General features: G+C 43.9%; 1 protein-coding gene across 1 annotated transcript in view; it reads left to right on the top strand.

Moving 5' to 3' along the window:
* Positions 1-654: 654 nt before the first annotated feature.
* The window catches only part of LOC126458593 (G protein-activated inward rectifier potassium channel 3-like), a 109,078-nt gene continuing 83,583 nt past the window's right edge, over positions 655-26,149 (top strand). Inside the window, exon 1 of the mRNA XM_050095737.1 lies at positions 655-789. The gene's annotated coding sequence lies outside the window, so the exon portion shown is untranslated. The remainder of the gene's footprint in view (positions 790-26,149) is intronic.

The raw sequence follows: 26,149 nt of genomic DNA, 5'->3' as shown, positions 1-26,149 counted from the left end.
TTGAAAACACGAGACAATCGTGCACTGCATACAAAAATGGCTCCTACATTAGCTCCTCTGACTGCTAACATTTGAAACATGTGAAGAAATTCAAACTGCAGCTACTGTAGGGCAGTACCTATTGGAGACGTAAAGGCTGGCTATAAATGCAGCGACTGTGCATATGCCACGAAATGAGAAAATCCCAAGTGGCTTCAACAGAAACTACAGTCAGAAAGGGTTAGCGAAGGACATTGGCGCGCAGTCTGTTGATCTGGAACCACTGGCGATAACAGCTTCTTCCACTAGGAACCGGATTCGAAGCAGGTGCTGCTCAATATGCGTTCGCAGGAACATGTGTTTGCGCCATCGACTACGGTAGCATATCTTAGGACTCCAGTAGTTTTATTACACGAAGCTACTGCAAGGAATGAAGGAGTATGTCTCTTGTCAACAGCTTTTCATCGGTTCTTCCTTGCACCGTTAGAATTCTGCCAGGCCCGAAGAGTGGCGGCGCATGCGCAAAGGCAATGAGAGGTGACGCATCAACAGTGGCGTTTGCCTGGCCCCTCGACAGCGCTGCCTGCGGGTCAAAGTGTGCCTCGCTATCTGGGCGGCATCTTATCTGGCAGGCTGTCTCCGGCTCGCGGGATGTCTACAGTAGCGGACCAGCAGTTGGGCCGTTAGTGCCTTTCACGTGATTGTCCGCAAGTGGAATAGTCTCGCCATCTGTGCAGTTTTACCTCGTACATCACTACACCAACCGTCGGTATTAAGTCGGGACACTTCCGTCTACTCAGATGTCCATAGGTAAGAAACGGTCTCTGTATACAGGTGTGAGAGTATCAGAAATAGGATCGGATCGGATCTGACTTACGTGAGCACACGTCCGGCTGAAGATAATGCAGATTGCATGTCTATTTTTTTTTTTTTTTTCCAAAACAAAAAGCTTGAGTGATCGGCGCTTTGCTTACTGCACGCGACAAATTACGACATATCTTTGTGCGTTGTGTAAAAAAAAAACGAACGTTGTTCCACAATTGTTTGATTTTGGACGTCCATTAATTTGTTTTTAGTGACAATTTTGGCCCTTAAGCCTATTCCCTGTTGACTTAAAACGATATCCACAAGTGACCAGTGGCATACTTTTGAGGTTATGTTTCGGGATTTTCAAATTATTTTCCTAGAAATTACCGTTTCACCTTCAATCAATAGCTTCTACATGTAGAATAATACCAAATGTTACACTCCCGTTGGTTCTGCTGAATAGCTTGTCCATAATACTAAATGATATGAACGTGAAAGACATCATTTGTATAATATTCAAAGATAGGTTTCGAACTGGGTTTTAATCTGTACTGGAGATTTATCGGTAACAGCTTCCATTCTATAAATAAAACGTATGCGAAGTCCAAACAGCTACGCGTATATATATATATATATATATATATATATATATATATATATATATATATATATATGTGTGTGTGTGTGTGTGTCTGTTGTCTGTCAGAATACTGAAATGTATTGTAGCTTGGTACAAGTAGACCTCATTTGTTTATTAAATCAACGGAGCATTCGTTTTAAAGTTTTCTGTGACTCTATCAGTCAAATGTAATCTTTCTTTGCTGTACTAACGTAAAGCTGTCTTTTCCTAGCATAGATATTTGACTATTTGCAGAGAGATTTTCAATATATGAGCTGCAGGATTAATTCGTAAGATTAAAATGTAGACTCACCCGTCGCTATCAGGTTGAGCTAAACGTGTGCTCTGAGGGAGGTGTAGGCTTTAACTATCCAACAACAGGTTTCCATAATAAAGCACTATGCTGGTCAAACCAACCTTTAGCTTTATCGATGCGTTCAATTTATGGAAAGGACAGAAAGTTATTCTTCAGGCCTTCCGTTTTTGAACGGAACATGAAGACAACCAACGTAACCTTCGAACGCCACTTCAAAATTTGCAGAATGTAATAAAAAACTTTCATTATACACTGTGACCAACTGTCAAAAGCTTGAAAAACCACCGAGCCAGGTGGTGCAGTGGTTAGCACAATGGACTCGCATGCGGGAGGACGACGGTTCAAACTCGCGACCTGATTTGGCTTTTCCATGATTTCGCTAAATCGCTTCAGGCAAATGCCGGAATGGTTCCTTTGAAAGGGCTCGGCCGAGTACTTTCCCCATCACTCCCTAATCCGATGGGACCGGTGACCTCGCTGTTTGCTTCCTCCCCCCCCCCCCCCAAATCAACCAACCGACCAACCAAGCCGAGTGACCAGCTTCTGCAACGCGGACCGCTGCGAAACGTGCAGGAAGAGAGTCACTGAGTTTCTAGAAGATACTGACAGAGATGTGGAATAATGGCGACTACTGCGTCGTCGCCAGTTGCGCTGGGGTCCTGGATGGTACGTGCCTGATCGCCGTGGTCCCACAGAATCCCGACTGGGCTTAAATCCGCGGGGTTTGGTGGCCGGGAGAATACGATAAACTCCTTCTGGCTCTCTGTGAACCAGGTCCGTACACGACGAGCTGTGTGATATGTTGCACTGTCATGCTGGTATATGGTATCGTGCGGGGGAAACGAACTGTGCTGGGGTGGAGATGATCCCCAAGGGTAGATGCATACTTGTGTTGACCCACTGTGGCTTGAGGATCACGTGATCACCTACGGAATGCCACGATCACGTTCCCCTTCCGACAACTGCTACAGAGTGTTTGCTTTCAGACTTTCATCACGCTGTACATGTCAACGGTCATATGTCAGATGGAGCATAAAACGTGATTCATCTGAAAACGTCACCTGTCACCACGTCCAGTTACGGTACTGACGTGGAAGTTCCAGCCTTCCTCGCCATTGAACATCCAGGAGTCACTGTTGGTAGCCCCTTGGTTCATCTGGTCAGTCAGCTGATCAACAGTTGTGCGTCTGTTGGCCTGTAAACATCTCCGCAGCCGCCTTTCGCCCGTTTAATCTACGGTACATGGTGCACCACAGCTGCCTTGGTGCCGGTTTGGATAATGCTATTTTGCTGTGCACGGTATACTTTAACCGCAGCGACACTCGAACAGTTCACAAACTTAGTCGTTTCGGGAACATTTAAGCCAGTGATCATACCCTTTTGTACGTCAGATAAATCGCTCCGTTTCTGCATTATGACAACGCTACCCTGTTTTCCGCATCTCCTCGACTGGTTTTATATACCCTGGAATGCTGTCGCTGCCACCTGCCGTCTGTGTGTGGTCCTTGCACATGTCGTCGAACACAGCCAGTGTACGCCCACACCCGTTCAGTTACGTCACATCGTGTATAGGGCTAAAAGTGGTGTCAGTTGTGGTCTACTCAGCTGTGTTACTGGCTGTCTGTGTAAAGCAGTTATTAGGTCGGCACGGGGAGTTAAATGTATAAGGTTCAGATTCAAAAAGCCAGCGAAAGACGCCTATCCACCTGGAAGCGTACTCCGCCTACTGTCACGAAACTCAGTGACGAAATAACATCATGTGTAACTACTCCTCGTTACGATTTACTGTTGACTTAAAGAGTGATCCCAAAAAAATCGTCCTTTCCAATGACAACACCCAGAGCAGAAAATAAATCAGTTGGCATAAACTGCTGCCAGCGCGTCTTTTACGACACGCGCAATTTCCATTTCATAAGGATGTCATGAATATGGATACGAGAATGTGTTTATTTCATTTATTCTGGCATCCCGCCATTAGAACCCAGTACCTGAACGATCTAGTTGCGGTACTGGCGTAGAAGTTCCAGCCTTCCTCGCCATTGAACATCCGGTGAACGGTCGTTCAGGAGTCATTGTTGGTAGCCCCTTGGTTCATCTGGGCAGTCAGTTGATCCAGAGTTGCACGTCTATTCGCCCGTAATCTCCGCAGCCGCCTTTCACCCGTGTTATCTACGGCACATGGTGCACCACAACTGCCTTGGTGCCGGTTTGGATAATGCTATTTTGCTATGCACGGTATGCTCTAACCGCAGCGACACTCGAACAGTTCACAAGTTTAGCCGCTTCGGAAATGTTTCCACAGTCGGCCTGAAAACCAGTGATCATGCCCTTTTGTACGTCAGATAAATCGCTCTGTTTCTGCATTTTGACAACACTGACCTGTTTTCCGCATCTCCTCGACTCGTTTTATATACCCTGGAATGCTGTCCCTGCCACCTGCCGTCTGTGTGTGGTTCTTGCACATGGCGTCGAACACAGCCAGTGTACGCCCACACCCGTTCAGTTACGTCACATCGCTTATTGGGTTAAAAGTCGCGTCAGTTGTGGAGTGCTCAGCTGTGTTACTGGCTGTCTGAGTAAAGCAGTTATTAGATCGGAACGCAGAGTTTAACGTATAAGGTTCAGATTGAAAAAGCCAGCGAAAGACGCCTACCCACCTGGAAGCGTACTCCGCCTACTGTCACGAAACTCAGTGACGAAATAACATCCTGTGTAACTACTCCTCGTTAAGACTTACTGTTGACTTAAAGAGCAATCCCAAAAAAATCGTCCTTTCCAATGACAACACCCAGAGCAGAAAATAAATCAGTCGGCATAAACTGCTGCCAGCGCGTCTTTTACGACACGCGCAATTTCCATTTCATAAGGACGTCATGAGTATGGATACGAGTATGTGTTTATTTCATTTATTCTGGCATCCCACCATTGGAACCCAGTACCTGAAGGATCTCTGTTCATCTCGTCAATAACTTCCTGGCACCACAATCTTTCCTTAATATGGTAGGAGGAACGATTTTCGTTTATAAAACTGTCATACTCGTGAGAGACACTTATTCGGCTAAACCAGTGAGAGGAAAATCTCCCATGAAGAACACCCAAGGTGAACGTTCTTCTAAAACGTAGTACATTAAATTGGCACGCAAAGTCGGTCTGTGGCATCTGAAATTTTTCAGACCAGCGCTGCACAACCACGGCTTTTTGTGGGTCCAGTGCGGCGCTGCGACCTACTTCTGACCGCTTTGTTTACGTTGACTTTGGCTCTCAGCTTGGCAGCCAAATAAGACACTTCCTGTTCGGTGCTAGAAGTCGTCAGTTCTTATGGTTTTTTTTTATACGTGTGTTGTCTGTTCTTTCGGACATGGCCAAAATAAAAGACACCGTACACATAAACATAATCACCTTGTCTTTAAATAATATTCTTCATTGTGGGTGCACTCTTCGTTCGATTTCTTGCGAGAATTAGGTGAGGCTGTGAGCAATGAGGAAGTGGGCAGGTGATACTATGTATGTAATGTGCAACATATTGGAATTTGGGTTGGACGAAAGCGTGCTCGGATAGCCGTACGGTTCGGGCGACCGCTCCCCATAAACGCGAAATCCGGGTTCGAATCCCAGTCCGGCACAAATTTTCACTTCTCGACAGTGGATTTATTTCAGTACCCGGTTGCAGCTCATATGGAAATTTCTCAAATGGTTCAAATGGCTCTGACCACTATGGGACTTAACATCTGAGGTCATCAGTCCCCTAGAACTTAGAACTACTGAAACCTAACTAACCTAAGGACATCACACACATCCATGCCCGAGGCAGGATTCGAACCTGCGACCGTAGCGGTCGCGCGGTTCCAGACTGTAGCGCCTAGAACCGCTCGGCCACTTCAGCTGGCGGAAATTTCTCTTTCGCATTACTATTTCTCGAGTCAATGAACGAATTTCCCTACCATTTTTATTTCCGTGTCAGGAAATCACTGTTTTACCTTTGGAAAGATGCAAACCTCTGTTCTTAACAAATTATGACGCTTGCCTACCGATCTACTGTACTAACAGGTCGTGGTAATCGAGGCACTGATTTGTTTGATAACCTGATAACTCTCCTGTGCCACTTGAGCGGCTGTCCATATCGCCCTAATTGTTCTCATCGTGTAATCTGGCTGATTAGCGGAACAGTTGCCGTTATCATCTACCTGAAAAAGAGATATTAACGTGCGGTGGTATGTGTTTCTACATACGTCGCAGGCAGAGGTAGGTCTGGGCTGGGAACATATCGCGATAATCAGTGCTTTATGACCGCAGGTACTGACCAGCGCCACTCGTGATCTCGGCTGCTTGCCTCCTTTTCACCAGAAGAGAAACAATACGGAGCAATTGCGCGATAAAAAATCTCTTTCTAAGTCATACCGGCATCTTGTGAAGCTGAGTACAGAAACATTTATTGAGAATACATACGCTTATTTCTGCACTACATCTGTATACATACTCCGCAAGCCGCCATACGGTGCATGGTAGAGGGTAAACTGTACCAGTGTTAGTCACTCCTTTTCCTATCCCAGTTGTAAATGTCGTCAGTACGACCCTGATTTCTCTTAGCTTGTTCTTTGCGGTCCTCACCGAGATATACTGTGTGTTAGTGCCAGCAAGATCGTTCTGCTGTCGGTTGAAAAAAATCGTTCTGCTGTCGGTTGAAAAAAATCGTTCTGCTGTCGGTTGAAAATGCCTGTTCTCTAAACTTTCTCAATAGCGTTTCACAAAATAACGTCTTCTCACTCCAGGAACTGAACTTGAGTTCAAGAAGCATCTCTAACACTTCCGTGCTGATCGAACCTACCGGTAACAAATCTAGCAGCACGCCTCTGAATGACTTTGACGTTTACTTTTAATCTGACTTGGTGGGGATCCAAAGCAGTCTAGCAATACTCAAGAATTGTTCTTACAATACTTCGTTCATCATAAGAATAAATCTCATGTAAACAAACACAGACTTGGTGATTGGCCAGCTGCTGTAGCCCACCTTACACTGGTGTTGTTACGCTCTTGGAAGCAGATCCTACTTATATATTAAACACTTTATTACCAGGTTACTGTAAATGAAACTCTTAAGATATTCAATGTATTAAGAGCCATCAACGTTTTCCTTAATTAGCTATGTAGTTTTTACTTCAAAATTCGTGTACATTAGCATTCTCTGTAACCGATAGTTATGGTCTGACTGTCGCGCTGTTAATACGTACTGTGGAAATGGCTGACACTGCTGTCTGTTCCGTAATGAAGCACGTACGTGGAACACAGTTAAAAAGTGGCGAGAAGCAGATTGCTCTTAACGTTTTTCACAAGTTTACAGAGAAAATCGACTTTGAAATTTTCCGAAGAACTTTATTTCCTAGAGTTAAGTGATTTTTGTGGCCTGGCTGAACCGGTAGCGTTGTAGAAACGTAATCGCATATTCTACGGATCGCTGGTTCGACTCTCTTTGTGTTTTTTTTTCGATTTTATTCTTCGTTTGGTTCAAAACTCAACATCATTTAAATACAAAATTCATCAAAGATATCCTAATTAGCGCATATCTAACCATTTTTTATGAAAACTGCACGTCTTCTTGTTCCTAATTACACATCGCACGCTAAATTCCAGTTTTTCGCGCAAATATCAATTCTTAACCATCGATATTTTATAAAAGATTGCTTAAATTCAGAAAACATTAAAAAATTAAATTTTTGGGACAAATATGAAAAACGGAACACTCTTTATTGGACTATTTTCATTGTTTAACACCACAGATGAGGTCTCAAACAAGCGTCATAGAAAAACAGGAACAATTTTCACACCATTGAGCACACCATCCAGATGTGCGTTTTTACAGTTACCAATGTACCATTGCAGGTAGAACCCAATAAAACTGGTATGGATCCAAGTTAATGGATTAATGGATTTGTCGTGATAAATGACAAAGTTAAAGGCTGCAGACGTAATGAAATAATGCACGATGCTTTCTCACACCTCAATGTTAGATTTTTACCGTATTATTTCATCCCGTTTAAAAAGTTACGTTGTTTCTCAGCTCATCTCACTTCACATCTTAACTGCGACCGTTCACATCACTGCAAGTTAGTTGGGCCAGCCGGCTGGCCAGAGCTGTCGGAAAAGCTGTTCTCGCGTACAGTATTATCGCAGAGTCGATGTAACCTTATTACCGCACTTAAGTGTACTCAAGACAGCTTGGTTCCCGCTCCACGTGAAACGAAATCCAGTGAGATTCCATGAAGAGCAGGAGAATACGTTGTGTTATGTTCGCATCAGCTACATTCTTACGATGAAGTTAGCATAATGTTCTATGCCCGGTCACCTTTAAAGATGAGCTTAGATTTCCCAGAATTCGCCCAATAAACCGAAACCGAAGTCTTCTCTACAATCCACCTTACGTCCTTGTTCCATTTCATGTCGCTTTGCAACGTTACGCATAGATATGTAATATATGTGATTGTATCAGACACCAAGCCACTAATACTTCATCCTAATGTTACGGGATTCTTTTGCCTATTCATCTGCATTATTTGTATTGTTCAACATGTAGAGCAAGCTGCGATTCATCGCACCAAACAGAAATTCTGCCTGTCGCTCTGTACCCTGCAGCACTCAACGACGATACTTCTCCGTAGACTGCAGCGACATCAACAAACAGTCGCAGACTGCTGCTAACCCTGTCCGTCAAAAGCGAATACTGTATCGGCAAGGGGAGTTCAGTGAGTAAGGAGCGGATTAGAAACGCCAGCGAAGGCACCTGGCCACCTCGACGCGAAGTCCGCCCTCTATCACGAAACTGAATGCCGAAATAACAGACCGTGTAAATACTCTTCGTTACGACTCTCCGTTTACAGAGTAGTACCAAAAAAACTACCCTTCCCAATGACATCACTCAGAGCAGAAAATAAAGCAATCGGTATACATATACAGTGTGTAAACGATAACTGTGTACAACGCACGACAGTGGTGTGGGACAGGCCGGAACGAATAATGTGATATAGGACTCTCGCGGTGCATCAGGCCGGGAAACAACCTCAAATTGGCCTATAAAAGCTTCTTGAGGTGCAGGGCATGCGCACTGCAAGTTATTTTCAACAAGCTCTCTCTCTCTTAGGCCGCCGGCTTAGTCCGCAATCTCACTGACACTATTAATTTAAATTTCCCCGTGAGGGCAATGAGAAAAAAGACTGTTGTAAATGTTATGCAAAAACTATTTACGTTTACAGTCCGACCTAAACTTAACCCTTAAGAACACAGGAATTGTGTAGTAAGAATGCTAGGCGAACAAAACGATTTAATTGATGATTTTATTCTGTTACAACTCACAATATGTGGGTAAAATGTACACAAACGTCAATTTTACATTTTGTACTTGCTAGAACATAGGGTATTTAATGTTCAAGGACGACTTTAGCTGCAACTTAGGCGGGTTTTATGGGTCAGCTTGAGGCGGTTTCCCGGCTTGATAGACTGCAAGTGTGGAATTGTCGACGAAAACGTCAGTCGTCGGGCTTATATGGCAAGGAAAGCGTTTCTGAAGAAGAGAAATTTGTTAACATCGAGTATAGATTTAAGTGTCAGGAAGTCATTTCTGAAAGTATTTGTATGGAGTGTGGCCATGTATGGAAGTGAAACACGGACAATAAATAGTTTGGACAAGAAGAGAATAGAAGCTTTCGAAATGTGGTGCTACAGAAGAATGCTGAAGATTAGATGGGTAGATTACATAACTAATGAGGAAGTATTGAATAGGATTGGGGAGAAGAGAAGTTTGTGGCACAGCTTGACCAGTAGAAGGGATCGGTTGGTACGACATGTTCTGAGGCATCAAGGGATCACCAATTTAGTATTGGAGGGCAGCGTGGAGGGTAAAAATCGTAGAGGGAGACCAAGAGATGAATACACTAAGCAGATTCAGAAGGATGTAGGTTGCAGTAGGTACTGGGAGATGAAGCAGCTTGCACAGGATAGAGTAGCATGGAGAGCTGCATCAAACCAGTCTCAGGACTGAAGACCACAACAACAACAACATATAGATTTAGGCAATTTATATTATAGGGACTGAGCCTCAGAGATGAAATAACGTCTGTGCACATGGAATTAGAGGCAGAAATACTCGAAACGCGGTGTGAATGTAGTGACTAATATTGGTGACTATAAGCGGCGCATTTTACTGGTGCCCGTATTGCTTTGTCTGTTAGCACACGAGCTACACACCTGCAGCACTTCTGGTTAAGATTTTTCATACACCTTACCTCGGTTTTCCTCTGGTACCTTATCCCTGCATTTTTCATCTGTCCACTTAAATATTTAACAACACCATATAGTACAACAATTTTTCCGTTTTCAGCCTTTCCGATTTTCAAGAGCCCCAATTTCTTTTCCATACAATCCTGTGTTCCAGACATAGTTTCAGGAATTTCCTTCTAACAAATTTTTGCCGGCCGGAGTGGCCAAGCCGTTCTGGGCGCTCCAATCTGGAACCGCGCGACCGCTACGGTCGCAGGTTCGAGTCCTGCCTCGGGCATGGATGTGTGTGACGTCCTTAGGTTAGTTAGGTTTAAGTAGTTCTAAGTTCTAGGGGACTGATGACCTGAGAAGTTAAGTCCCATAGTGCTCAGTGCCATTTGAACCATTTTCTAATAAATTTTAAAGTTTGAAACCTCTTTCCACGACGAAATCTCTTTTCGCTTGTTGCTTCTGATATCTCAATTACCATGCTCAGCGCAATCAGGCATTTTACTTCCACTACGATGAACAGTTTTCATGTTTGGCAGCTCTCTGTTCTACCTTCCGCAACTTATCATCTCTACAGTCGTATTTTTTTATTCACTTAACCCAAACTAAGTGCCACTCAGATTCATGCAATATTTTATCTCAAGTCATCTTTTCTGGCGGCCAGAAGAGCTTTGAGACCCTTAGCGTATATACCTTTCCCTTTGCATATTTGTTCTTCTTCTGATATTTTCTTTCACCTCCTTGCTTCTTAGAATAATTGCTTCCTGAATAACAGTGACGATGAGTTATAATCCTGCGTCAAACTGTAATCCAGTAGATATTGTACATTACTCCTAAATGTCTCCGTTTTATCCCTTTTCTTCTCAAGGCCTGGAATATCTTATTCCACTTTGCACCCGCACTATAGACGTTGCTGTGCGACGTGTGAAGGACGGTTGTTCGTACTGTTTCAGGACTATTCGTCAACAGCCCCCCCCCCCCCCCCCCATGACCTCAAACTTGCTCGTGGATGACGCTTACGATGACCCTTACGGTGACATTAGTCTCACTTCACTTCATCATCACTATTTTAGATGTCTTAGGGGACTTCGAAGATCACAACAGCCATGTCCACAAATTAAGCTCTTGGAATATTAACAGCAAAATATGATGACTAACATATTTCCTGTGGCATCCTCCACTACAGACTGAGTATTTCAGTGACTTTTCCGTCATCATTATTCCAACCTATCACGAAATAAAATTACGTGTCCTGTTGGGCAAGAATTGTGTAATTGGCCTGACTCACGGACGAACTGAAATTTCTTACAATCCTTTCAATAAATCTGGAGTATGCGTTTCCACAACTAAATCTGTGACATTACTTTAACTTAAATCGTCATAGATTTTTTAATTGATTGGCTTGAACCACATGATATCAAATATTCCCGGGTTTCTACGGGATGATGTTGAACTTGTTCGTGCTAAATCAAGTGTTTGCAATATTCATTTTCCATCCCCATATCGTCTTAAATTCCACAAAAAGATCATAATGGTGTAAACTTTCTTTGTAAAACTGCATCGTCTACAAACAGCCAGAGAGCTGATGACTATTTACCTGGTCATTTACATGAAGAATGAAGAGCAAACCCGTCGTTTGCTTTTGAAGTATACCTTGCGCTATTTCGACTTGAGAAAAGATTGCTACTTAGTAATAGTCTTCAGTTTGTTATTCCATAAAAACATTATGTTTATTAGGTGACGCGCAGAACACTATTGGCTGTCTTCGCGAAACAAAGAAATACAGCAACAACACAAGCCTTGTTATCTACAAGCGTCTGAGAAACGTAAATTGAGAGTGCACCGAATGTCCTTGTTGTCCACAAAACGGACGTTGCGTTTTCTCGCCCTGCAGTGCTGCCATTACGAAAGCTCTAAATGTCGTTCTATCAACATCAGGCTTCTCATTTGACCTTCAGATATTTAGTCACACAACGTACTTTTTTCAGGCACCACATTAGATTGTTTAGAAGCTTAAAGTCTTTCTAGTAATTTGTTTCAATAACAAAAGACGGTTGGTATCGCTGCTAGTTGAGGAGTTGGGACTTTTGCTTCATGTACACAAAGATTCTTTTTAGAGACATATTATGATGCACTGTCACAGCAAACGTTTGCCAGTTAATTGTATATTGAAGCCCCTGTGAAATACCTTCCCAACTGAGCTACGATTTCCACACACTATTACTGGTTCGTTGAGAAAACAAATCCACAACCACCAAGGTCGGCAGAACAGTGGCATAATGCACACCTGCAGAGTACCGGCCCTTGATCACCGAGATGAAAAGCGTTAGGAATAAAATTCAAAATGTGAATCTTATTAATGCAATAGTACTTATTTTTACTCCAACCAGGTCTTTACATTTTTCTAGCTCGATTAATGGTTAAAACTTCATAGCATTAAGAGATACAGAGGCAAATTTATCAAACTACGTATTGACGTACTTGAAAACATCAGGCAGTACTCATTGCTTGGAGGCCGGCCGAAGTGGCCGCGCGGATCTGGCGCTGCAGTCTGGAACCGCGAGACCGCTACGGTCGCAGGTTCGAATCCTGCCTCGGGCATGGATGTGTGTGATGTCCTTAGGTTAGTTAGGTTTAACTAGTTCTAAGTTCTAGGGGACTAATGACCTCAGCAGTTGAGTCCCATAGTGCTCAGAGCCATTTGAACCACTTTTTTCATTGCTTGGAGGTTATAGTTCCAAAGATGTTTTCTCCTCCATCATATACCCATTTGATTCAGTTTGTTTTACCACAACCCATACACTGAATGTTTGGACGTAGTCTCCAAAGTAACTTTCACTGCCATTTTAAATGGTATACTATATACTACAGAGGAAAGATAAACTAGTGGAGACTTATGTAGAAAATTAATGTTTAATTATTAGTAACTGTTGATTCTCATATTGTTCGTATTATATCTTGCAATCGTTCTCACAATCGCTCATGCGAGCGACGAAGAGATTGAAATATTTCGTATCACTGAAACAGAGGAAGAATGACGTCGGAGTTTTGTGCCTATTAATCGCGGTACCCCTGATAGACTCCTGGAAATCAGCAGCAAGAAAAGCGAGGGAGAGGTTAAGACACCGTATTCGCCGTCTGGAAGACTGGTATTCAGTTCTCCACCTGCTCATCCGTGGTTTCTCTTCCATAATGCAAAGAGCTGGATTGTTCCACTCTGCAAAAGACACGGCAGATTTATTTCCTATTATGTACTTATGCAACCTCTCCAAAGATCTCTTCACCAACTGGTGCTAAAGAGAAGAACAATCTTCGTTATTACAAACATGAGATACATTCCAAAGGGGAGTTTGGTTATGTCCCCCACAGAAGCACACAAATCGCCCACTGCAGCAAACGTTGTGGTGACACTAGATATTCTTGTCTGTTGCAATAAACATCGTCCATTAATCCTTTTTTAACAGCAGTATTTTCGCCAAAGTTTAACCGTTTCTAACTGATCTGAAGCTGTTCGTGAGGTGTTTCAAACTTTTATTTCCCTCATTATGACACTGCAAAAGGGATGCGTTGTCTTTTCTCCAGCAGGTTTTGGTTCAAAAAATGGTTCAAATGGCTCTGAGCACTATGGGACTTAACATCTATGGTCATCAGTCCCCTAGAACTTAGAACTAAATGGTTCAAATGGCTATGAGCACTATGGGACTTAACATCTGTGGTCATCAGTCCCCTAGAACTTAGAACTACTTAAACCTAACTAACCTAAGGATAGCACACAACACCCAGCCATCACGAGGCAGAGAAAATCCCTGACCCCGCCGGGAATCGAACCCGGGAACCCGGGCGTGGGAAGCGAGAACGCTACCGCACGACCACGAGATGCGGGCAGAACTTAGAACTACTTAAACCTAACTAACCTAACGACAGCACACAACACCCAGTCATCACGAGGCAGAGAAAATCCCTGACCCCGCCTTTACTGCGAAAGCAAAGAGAGCTCCACTCCAAGTTTAAACGCAGCCAAAACCTCTCAGACAAACTGAAGCTAAACGATGTCAAAGTTAGCGTAAGGAGGGCTATGCGTGAAGCGTTTCAGTGAATTCGAAAGTAAAATTCTATGTACCGACTTGACAGAAAATCCTAGGAAGTTCTGGTCTTATGTTAAATCAGTAAGTGGCTCGAAACAGCATATCCAGACACTACGGGATGATGATGGCATTGAAACAGAGGATGACACGCGTAAAGCTGAAATACTAAACACCTTTTTCCAAAGCTGTTTCACAGAGGAAGACCGCACTGCAGTTCCTTCTCTAAATCCTCGCACAAACGAAAAAATGGCTGACATCGAAATAAGTGTCCAAGGAATAGAAAAGCAACTGGAATCACTCAATAGAGGAAAGTCCACTGGACCTGACGGGATACCAATTCGATTCTACACAGAGTACGCGAAAGAACTTGCCCCCCTTCTAACAGCCGTGTACCGCAAGTCTCTAGAGGAACGGAGGGTTCCAAATGATTGGAAAAGAGCACAGATAGTCCCAGTCTTCAAGAAGGGTCGTCGAGCAGATGCGCAAAACTATAGACCTATATCTCTTACGTCGATCTCTTGTAGAATTTTAGAACATGTTTTTTGCTCGCGTATCATGTCATTTCTGGAAACCCAGAATCTACTATGTAGGAATCAACATGGATTCCGGAAACAGCGATCGTGTGAGACCCAACTCGCCTTATTTGTTCATGAGACCCAGAAAATATTAGATACAGGCTCCCAGGTAGATGCTATTTTTCTTCACTTCCGGAAGGCGTTCGATACAGTTCCGCACTGTCGCCTGATAAACAAAGTAAGAGCCTACGGAATATCAGACCAGCTGTGTGGCTGGATTGAAGAGTTTTTAGCAAACAGAACACAGCATGTTGTTATCAATGGAGAGACGTCTACAGACGTTAAAGTAACCTCTGGCGTGCCACAGGGGAGTGTTATGGGACCTTTGCTTTTCACAATATATATAAATGACTTAGTAGATAGTGTCGGAAGTTCCATGCGGCTTTTCGCGGATGATGCTGTAGTATACAGAGAAGTTGCTGCATTAGAAAATTGTAGCGAAATACAGGAAGATCTGCAGCGGATAGGCACTTGGTGCAGGGAGTGGCAACTGACCCTTAACATAGACAAATGTAATGTATTGCGAATACATAGAAAGAAGGATCCTTTATTGTATGATTATATGATAGCGGAACAAACACTGGTAGCAGTTACTTCTGTAAAATATCTGGGAGTATGCGTACGGAACGATTTGAAGTGGAATGATCATATAAAACTAATTGTTGGTAAGGCGGGTACCAGGTTGAGATTCATTGGGAGAGTGCTTAGAAAATGTAGTCCATCAACAAAGGAGGTGGCTTACAAAACACTCGTTCGACCTATACTTGAGTATTGCTCATCAGTGTGGGATCCGTACCAGGTCGGGTTGACGGAGGAGATAGAGAAGATCCAAAGAAGAGCGGCGCGTTTCGTCACTGGGTTATTTGGTAACCGTGATAGCGTTACGGAGATGCTTAATAAACTCAAGTGGCAGACTCTGCAAGAGAGGCGCTCTGCATCGCGGTGTAGCTTGCTCGCCAGGTTTCGAGAGGGTGCGTTTCTGGATGAGGTATCGAATATATTGCTTCCCCCTACTTACACTTCCCGAGGAGATCACGAATGTAAAATTAGAGAGATTAGAGCGCGCACGGAGGCTTTCAGACAGTCGTTCTTCCCGCGAACCATACGCGACTGGAACAGGAAAGGGAGGTAATGACAGTGGCACGTAAAGTGCCCTCCGCCACACACCGTTGGGTGGCTTGCGGAGTATCAATGTAGATGTAGATGTAGATGTGGAATCGAACCCGGGCGTGGAAAGCAGGTTTTGGTCACTCCATAAATTACGAAGCATGTCGGTTTTCTCAAAATACTCGCACCTCTTTCCTAGAGAGCCTCTGCTGCTCATCTTGTGAAAACAATTTAGGAATGGTCCGTTTTGTTTTCAGTGACTGCATTTATATTGAAGAAATGAGGTGGAGTTAGACAGGGTCTTGTGAACTGGAGTAGCCGCGCTCAAATTCCCAACCGACGATTCTGATTTAGGTGCAACATGGTTTCCTTAAATCACTTTGCATATTTTCTCCTGAGCTATTGATTCGTCTCTTGTGACCTCGTCACTGACTGAATGTTAAACTCCAGCCGTAATTCCTTCATTCTTCCAATTCCTAAAATAAGACCAAACCAACCGGACTGATCAAATAGGAGTGTATTAAATCCAATGCCTAGCTGACAGCCACGCTCTCAAACGAACTGAGCACCCATGGCGTCAACTAGACCGAGGACTGACAGTTATGGAACCTCAGAAGAGTACAGTCCCTTTCGACATGTCGCATGTGAAGTTGGCCTCGTCTACATCGAAGACACAAGATAGTGTAGCGATACTGACTTCGTTTCCGTAGTCTCTCCTCGATAGCGCCACTCTCGATCACCGCTAAGCTGAAAGTGGGGATGAGTGTGAGATGGTGTTTGCTGAAAGATCTACGCGACACCATAATTTTCATTGCACTAACACACACATTCATTCTTCACTAAGTTCGGTTATCAAGAACGGTAATCAGTTTGTCAACGACGAATATAAATTAGCACGCTGAACCTGATCAGCATCTACAAAATACCTAACAGTCACAGTTCAGTGGCGAAGCTAATTATTTAAATGTGTCACAAAATACAGTTCACGTTTACACAAAAACATTGCAGTTTGCATAATCCTCTAGCAATTTATTAGGAAAAAACTATACTGCGGTAATGTGGTAATTCAGTGAAGTCTGCCCATGATAACCACGAATGTGTCCAACAATCACAAGTTTTAATGCCAATGACGTTCCACACAACCTCTTAATTACAACACAGCTCAATTAGAATGTAGCTTAATGTAGAGTACCGTGCTCACTCGAAAGTCTTTAAACATTAAAGTTCTTGAATCCACTACGATATTTTCACTCTGCAGCGGAGTGTGCGCTGATATGAAACTTCCTGGCAGATTAAAACTGGGTGCCGGACCGAGAACGACCCACATTGGACGGGACTGGAGAAATTGATCACCACGGTCTTTTCACAAAAGAACCGTCCTAGTATTTGCCTGAAACATATAGAGAAACATCGTTGAACTTACTGTGGCTGCCTGCTTACTCTGACTGCCTGGACGAGGATGTTTCCACGTTAAGACTTGAGGTACGGTCACACTTCTTCAGTATCCTGTAAGTGTAATGGGGAAAAACTGCAAGTTTTACTGCGACTCAGTTGAATGATTTCGTAGAAGGATTGGCGTCGGCGTCGTCTGTCCGAAGACTGGGTCGATACATCTGTCCAAGGATCTACATCTTTGTTACGTACGCCTTACATCTATCTGAACCCACTTGCTGACTTGGGCCTTGGCCTCCAGCCACAACACACACACACACACACACACACACACACACACACACACACACACACACACGTTTTCCTCCAAACTAAATCAACGATTTCTTAATTTCTTGGGCGTAACGTGTCAATTGATTCCTTTTTTTGGTGTAGTAGTGACATAAATTTATTTTTTCTCTAATTGTAGTCAGTAGTTCATCATTAGTTACCCAGTCAACCCATCTAACACCTGCACCATTCTTCTGTAGCTCTACATTTCTAAAGCTTCTGTTCTGAAACTTCCTGGTAGATTAAAACTATTTGCCGGCTGGGACTTGATCCCGGTGACTTCGACTTTCGAGGGCAAGTGCTTCACCGCCTGAGCTATCAAGGCACGTCCCAGGACTCGCCATCACATCTCTGCTTCCGCCAGTACCTCCTTCCCAGCTTCCAAACTTCAGAGCAGTTCTCCTGCATACCTTATGGGATTAGCACTCCCACAAATGAGGACATAGCGGAGAAATGAGTTAGCCACAGCCTTGGCGACTGTTTCCAGAACGAATTTTCATTCTGCAGCGGTGCGTGGTTGGATAACTTACTCGGTAGAGCACTATCCCGCGAAAGATAAAGGTACCAAGTTCGACTCCCGATCCGGTGCGCAGTTTAAGGCTGCCAGGGAGTTTCAATTTAATGCACGCTCCACTGCGGAGTGAAAATTCGGTTCAGCTTCTAGTCTTGTCCGTTCTGTTTATCACACATGTTTCACTCCCGTGTAACGTTGCACTCCAGAAAAAGATTAAAAAAAAGAGACTTCGCAACACTTAGTTTATATTAGCAGTTAACATATGTCTTTTTCATAAACGCGTGTCTTACTGCTGCCAGCCCACATTTTGTATTGCCTTTCCTTCTACCTTCAATTATTTTGCTGCCCGAAATAATTAGTCTACTATTTCTAGTGACTAATTTTCTAATCTAGTTATTCTTGGATTATTTCGACTACTTTTCAATTACCGTTGTGTTGCTCTTGTTGATGTTTATCTTATAACATCCTTTCAATACAGTATTCATTCCCTTCAACAGATCTTCAAAGTCCTTTGCCATTTTTGATATATTCCAGTGTCATCGGCAAACCTTAGTTTTTATAACTTCTCCCTGGACTTTAATTCCCTTTCCAGATTTCTTTGTTTTCCCTTTACTACTTGCTTAATGCGCAGATTGAATAACATCTTGGATAGGCTACAACTCTGTCTCACTCCCTTCTCAACCACTGCTCGTCTTTACGTTCTTATACACTTAAAACGGCAGGCTCAAGTTTGAGTAACCTTCTGCTCCGTGTATTTTGGCCCTGCGACCTTCCGTTTTTCAGAGAGTGTTCCAAACAACATTGTAAACAATTTTCTGTAGAAGTGGGTAAGAATGTGATCACCGTTGGACATCATGGAGGTTAAAAGCACCACAAATTTCCTACCAATGTCTTGCCTTTAATGGCAATGCAGAGAAGCCTTTATTAAAGCGTTGCTCTTAATGACTGACTGAGACAGCAAGGAAAATAGAAAAAGGCAAGTAGTTGTCGGTAACTATTTGCCAATGTATATATATAATATTTAGCTCGGGGAACGCTCTTCGACCACAGAACCTGTCGAGTCACGGGCCTTCAGGCCAGTGAAGAGGTGCTGACGTGTTTGGGGTTTACCCATGTCATTATCACATTCGCGTTTGCACCCTAACAAGCTGTTTAAAGCAAACAAGGTAAGAAGCACAAGGTGGTAACAAATGGCAAACTGTTTCATTGTACATCAACAATAAATATTTGTCGCGATGGTATGGACACCCGAAAGTAACATGGTTCTCTTAAACATGACAAATTCTGACAGTCAGTTACGATGCTATAGTAGTTGCAGCGTACTGTTTCGAGGCGCTTTGTAATATCATTCCTGATTGGTGATTAATTCTCTAATCAGTGACACGGTTACTTTCACCGACCACCATCAAAGCCCCTAACACTCTTCGGTGATTTAACGAAAGTCTTAGTGTTGTTGAAAGACGTCATGAGTGCTCCCTTAATGATGGTTGTGGCGCCGCTTTGAAGAAACGTTTTCATCTACTTATTTCGGTGGATGTGGCTCGGCAGAGTGCTAGCTTGTGAGACAGGGAGTTGAGGCAGGCCTGGAACGAATCCAAGAGGGGTGAGTGTGGGCTTTAGACGGTATTCCACGCTCCTCTAGGAAAATGCTCGGGTACTCCCTAATCTCCGCCTCAGAAAATCGTATACACAAACAGTTAAAGAACGGTAACGTACACAACAAAGTTCTTACCGCTCAAAGACATACGGTGCCCACAGAGTTCCCTTCATCAGGTTAACTGCCAACTGTCACTACACGAAAGGCAACCCGACACTAAATTTTTAAAATTACAAGTAAAAGCGACCACCTTATGGCAGAATGAACACGAGGAAAGACAAATTTCAGTAGACGCAATAGTGAACTGGGTATCTAGTAAACCTGGAAGCCGTTCCTTGTTGGACTTTGTTACATCTAATATTCCTGAATAACACAGTGCTCACAGTTATTCTTAGGATATTCCTGTGCCTCGTCTTTCCTGGATTCCATATAAGGACACAGGGACTGACAGAAGTCCAAATCAGAAGCCTAAGATTCAAGACTAGGACGTTACAGTCTCTTCGTCCTAAGAAAAGTACTCCCTCTAAATTTCCCTACAACCTTACCAAGCTGAGTGGCTAGACAAAGTCTAGGTCAGATTAATGCTGTTGACAATGTAGAATTCGCACATGTTCACACGTCAAAAAGTCAACAGACCACACTACTCTGAGCCGGCACGTTTCTTAGCGCTTATTAAATTTTGACTTTGCCGAACTCTGAGATCGAAAGGCATTGACTTGAGAGAAGCATTGTGACTCATACCACTAAGCAGGATCGGAATGTTTGTACTCAGGGGGCAATGATCTGATGTCACATAGCTATGTTACCTTTCCGTCTCGTGCGCAGGCTTGCATCAGAGAACCCCAAAAAGTTGTTCGGTTTTGAATTCAAGGCCATATATCAGTATCATTTTCAGTGAGCACTAGTCCACCTGCCTGGCTTAACGCTTTTCTGTCATTGAATGCAGCACTATTAGCGATCTAAATGACCCTAGCAGTTTGCGCTGCAATCGATCCAATGTTTAGCTTCACGGAATAGTTGACAGAACTATCATATTCGGCCCTCCTACAGCAAGTCTTCACTCCATTTTAATATTTCAGTGTACCATAATTGCTACAGGAAATGCAACGCGCAGCTTCTTCGTGACAGAGCCTTCCTCATCCAAACTTAGGCTGAAATGTCATAGTAGAAGGATACGCCAGGTGCCAGTATCGTTTTTACATTTTCAGGCCTTTTCTACAATCGTTTAATAGCTGATAGATGAGAAATAACTCACCGCTACCCGCCCCTCCCGCGCGATCATCTACAACCCTCGCGATGACAGGCGGAAAGTTACATGGCAGCGAGCGCGACATCCATCATGAACGGACAACTCTAGCTTTGTAGGAGCATTTGGAATACAAATGATAATCAATCGCGCTTACGTTGAGACGTCAGTAAAAATTATTAAGACAGTGCCATAAAAATTACGAAGATGAACATGTTGTCAGAACCCGCGTGGGATAAGATGACGTCAGCTAGTTATTTACGAAAATGTGAGTTGCTCCACAGCTTCAAGCGTGATGCTGGATAGCATGTCGCCTTGCTGATCAGATAACTGCCCTTCAGTGTCTTATTGTTTAGCACTGGTTAACATCCGCAGAGCTACACCGCTCCTCTTGCAGCTCTGTAGCCGGCAGCCAGAGGGTCTTTCATCACTACATTTTCTCCTCCTACAGCTTAAATCCCTGTGGTGAATCACCTCTGACGAGGAGGAAGCAAGGTTGGACTTCAAGCAGCTGTCACTGTCATGGTCGTTGGAAATGTCACGAGATCGCACTGGTCGAGTGAGGAAGAAAACGTGTCATAGCGTCATTTAAAGAGTCATCCCGGCAGTAGCTTATATTAGGAACATCACGAAACGCCTAAACGATTAGTCCAGTGTCGTAATAACAACCTTATATTTGAAGCTATGCACCTGTAGCTAGAAGCACTGTTCTGGAGACATTAACAATAACGGATAACATTTGTTGGCATTGTCGGATAAATGTTCAATTACATTCCAAATGTTATAACACTTTTTTCAAAAAATTTACCCTATAAACAAACACATTGAGTCAAGGAAGACACTGTGAGCACTCCACGTTACAAACAGAATATTTAATATCCATCATGATCACAGTGCGATTAGCAGTTTATACCACTGGCCATTAAAATTGCTACACCACGAAGATGACGTGCTACAGATGCGAAATTTAACCGATAGGAAGAAGATGCTGTAATATGCAAATGATTAGCTTTTCAGAGCATTCACACAAAGTTGGCGCCGGTGGCCACACTTACAACGTTCTGACATGAGGAAAGTTTCCAAACGATTTCTCATACACAAACAGCAGTTGACCGGCGTTGCCTGGTGAAACGTTGTTGTGATGCCTCGTGTAAGGACGAGAAATGCGTACCATCACGTTTACGACTTTGATAAAGGTCGGATTGTAGCCTATCGCGATTGCGGTTTATCGCATCTCGACATTGCTGCTTGCGTTGGTCGAGATCCAATGACTGTCAGCAGAATATGGAATCGGTAGGTTCAGGAGGGTAATACGGAACGCCGTGCTGGATCCCAACGGCCTCGTATCACTAGCAGTCGAGATGACAGGCATCTTATCCGCATGGCTGTAACGGATCGTGCAGCCACGTCTCGATCCCTGAGTCAAACGATGGGGACGTTTGCAAGATAACAACCATCTGCACGAACAGTTCGACGACGTTTGCAGCAGCATGGACTCTCAGCACGGAGATCATGGCTGCGGTTACCCTTGACGCTGCATCACAGACAGGAGCGCCTGCGATGGTGTACTTAACGATGAACCTGGGTGCAGGAATGGCAAAACGTGACTTTTTCGGATGAATGCAGGTTCTGTTTACAGTATCATGATGGTCGCATCCGTGTTTGGCGACATCGCGGTGAACGCACATTGGAAGCGTGTATTCGTCATCGCTATACTGGCCTATCACCCGGCGTGATGGTATGGGGTGCCATTGGCTACACGCCATCCAAGCTCTGTTTGACTCAATGCCCAGTCGTATCAAGGCCGTTATTACGGCCAGAGGTGATTGTTCTGGGTACTGATTTCTCAGGATCTATGCACCCAAATTGCGTGAAAATGTAAGCACCTGTCAGTTCTAGTATATTTGTCCAATGAATACCCATTTATCATCTGCATTTCTTCTTGGTGTAGCAATTTTAATGGCCAGTAGTGTATTTAATACTGAGTATGCAGTTATTCCAGTCTTCTATTTAGTCCAATTCCTCTTTCCCCCTCTCTCTGCCCTTCTCACCTGTCCCGTTGTGTTTGCGTGTGCTTGGCCATAAATGTTAGTTCCTTACAAGTATGTCTTTTGGTCTTTTATGTTTCTATCTATGGTTGTGGTCGTAGTTCCCCAGATTCAGAATAAACGGGTTCTGCGAATGTCTGGAGTTTCTGTATAGTTTTGTGGTGAGTTTGTGGATTACCTCCGTGAGAGTCTCAAGTCGGTATTCCCGGTGAAGGTCCGCGATGGGTGTGTATCGTGGAGCATTGCTTATGATTTTGAGTACTTTGTTTTGTATGAGTTGCAGACGGCGCAGGCGTGTAGGCGCAGCATATCCCCAGACAGGAGCTGCGTACGTCATCAGGGGTCGAATAAGTGTCATGTACATGGACCTCGACACCCTTCTGTTCAGTGTGCTACGCCCGTTGAGCGTAGGGTAGAGCTGTTTGAGCCTCGCGCTAGCTCGGTTGGTCATGTGTTGTATGTGGTCCCCCCAGAGTAATTTCCGGCCGGCCCAGCCAGACACCGAGGTATTTGACTTTCTCACGGAAACGTATTGGGCGTGCATGTAGAGTTATTGGTCTGCAGTATCGGTGTTTGCGCAGTTGCTTCGGTCTTCTAGTGAACAGAACGGCTTAGCACTTGTCGACGTTTACTCTAACACGCCATTTCTCCATCCAAGGCTCAGCCACTCTGAGTGCAGTCTGTAAGCGTGACGTAAAAAAGTCAGTCGCGGCGCTTATGTCCTCTCCACATAGGGGCCGCTGCTGTCACGTTGTGGTCCTGGAGGGAGGTCCGTTCAGCGTGCGGCTGGCTGGTCTCTTCTCACAGCCTTCTCTTCTCTGTCGTTCCCGACTGGCGTGCCGGCGCTTGACTATACGCCGTAACAATGGTCACACCAATAGGGCGCTGTTGGTTCTTACTCCCATAGTATTTCTTCCAAGATCGTAACTAATATGGGTACCAAATTTGGTTGAAATCGTTCCAGGAGTTTAGGATGAGCTTCTCGTCCATGGTGTTGCCCACGTACGCACATGACAAATATGTTTCACATATATCAAAGTAGTTCATATGTATTTGTACATATATTTCACCTGTGGCCCTAGCGAATTTCGTCCTGCAGTTTCTTTTTCAGGCAACTTAATGCTTATGACGTCATATCTGCTGAACTATGTGTTGTACAATGATATATTTTTTTAGATACATCCAGCAGCATATGTTGATACCGCCTGGGGAAATGTGAAATATATTGCCAGCAGAGTTAGTAGTAAACATGCAGTAAATTAAAATGCTACAGATGATGCCGCACTTTTTCATACATCTCAGTATATGACGTCATACTTTTTTAACTCCGTTTAGTAGAATGATATACTTTTTCAGCGGCATATGTGGATACTGTGTGCGAAAACTGTTGCGAAGTAAGTTAGTAGCAATGAAGTAATAAATTTAAACGTCTCGCATGTTGCGGCAGTTTTTCACTCATCTTAGTTTTTATGACGCCATACGTCCTGAATTATGTGTTGTACAATGATATAATTTTGCTGGTACGTTCAGTGGTATATGTGAATACTGTCTACAAATTGCGAATACAGTTTGTAATACTACAAAATGCGAATACAGTTTGTAGTAAGGAAGTAATAAATTAAAACGTCAAGCTTCATGCCGCAGTTTTACTGCACGAAGAGCAAAAATGTAGTTAGCAATTACTTTCATCATCATGTAGGGAATGTCCGCGAGAAAAGGTTCTCGTAAGAATTGAAATTATGTCTAAAGTATGTTCCAAAATACTAAGCGCTCTGCGTCTCAAATACTGGATGACTCAAGTATGGCTAATCGCTCGTCGAGGTCTACGCTGGTTTTTCACCCTCACCCTTCTGACAGATAGGTGGTTCTCACGTCCACAGCGATGATTTCCAGACAGTAAGTGATATGTGTACCAAATTGGTTGAAATCACTCCATTAGTTTAGGAGGAAATGTGGAACATACAGGGTGTTTCAAAAATGACCGGTATATTTGAAACGGCAATAAAAACTAAACGAGCAGCGATAGAAATACACCGTTTGTTGCAATATGCTTGAGACAACAGTACATTTTCAGGCAGACAAACTTTCGAAATTACAGTAGTTACAATTTTCAACAACAGATGGCGCTGCAGTCTGGGAAACTCTATAGTACGATATTTTCCACATATCCACCATGCGTAGCAATAACATGGCGTAGTCTCTGAATGAAATTACCCGAAACCTTTGACAACGTGTCTGGCGGAATGGCTTCACATGCAGATGAGATGTACTGCTTCAGCTGTTCAATTGTTTCTGGATTCTGGCGGTACACCTGGTCTTTGAAGTGTCCGCACAGAAAGAAGTCACAGGGGTTCATGTCTGGCGAATAGGGAGGCCAATCCACGCCGCCTCCTGTATGTTTCGGATAGCCCAAAGCAATCACACGATCATCGAAATATTCATTCAGGAAATTAAAGACGTCGGTCGTACGATGTGGCCAGGCACCATCTTGCATAAACCACGAGGTGTTCGCAGTGTCGTCTAAGGCAGTTTGTACCGCCACAAATTCACGAAGAATGTCCAGATGGCGTGATGCAGTAATCGTTTCGGATCTGAAAAATGGGCCAATGATTCCTTTGGAAGAAATGGCGGCCCACACCAGTACTTTTTGAGGATGCAGGGACGATGGGACTGCAACATGGGGCTTTTCGGTTCCCCATATGCGCCAGTTCTGTTTATTGACGAAGCCGTCCAGGTAAAAATAAGCTTCGTCAGTAAACTAAATGCTGCCCACATGCATATCGCCGTCATCAATCCTGTGCACTATATCGTTAGCGAATGTCTCTCGTGCAGCAATGGTAGCGGCGCTGAGGGGTTGCCGCGTTTGAATTTTGTATGGATAGAGGTGTAAACTCTGGCGCATGAGACGATACGTGGACATTGGCGTCATTTGGACCGCAGCTCCAACACGGCGAACGGAAACCCGAGGCCGCTGTTGGATCACCTGCTGCACTAGCTGCGCGTTGCCCTCTGTGGTTGCCGTACGTGGTCGCCCTACCTTTCCAGCACGTTCATCCGTCACGTTCCCAGTCCGTTGAAATTTTTCAAACAGATCCTTTATTGTATCGCTTTTCGGTCCTTTGGTTACATTAAACCTCCGTTGAAAACTTCGTCTTATTGCAACAACACTGTGTTCTAGGCAGTGGAATTCCAACACCAGAAAAATCCTCTGTTCTAAGGAATAAACCATGTTGTCTACAGCACACTTGCACGTTGTGAACAGCACACGCTTACAGCAG

This window comes from Schistocerca serialis, chromosome 2, assembly GCF_023864345.2.
Source record: "Schistocerca serialis cubense isolate TAMUIC-IGC-003099 chromosome 2, iqSchSeri2.2, whole genome shotgun sequence".
NCBI lineage: Eukaryota > Metazoa > Arthropoda > Insecta > Orthoptera > Acrididae > Schistocerca > Schistocerca serialis.
Note: the sequence above shows the minus strand (reverse complement) of the source record. Positions and strands in the feature narration are given on the sequence as shown.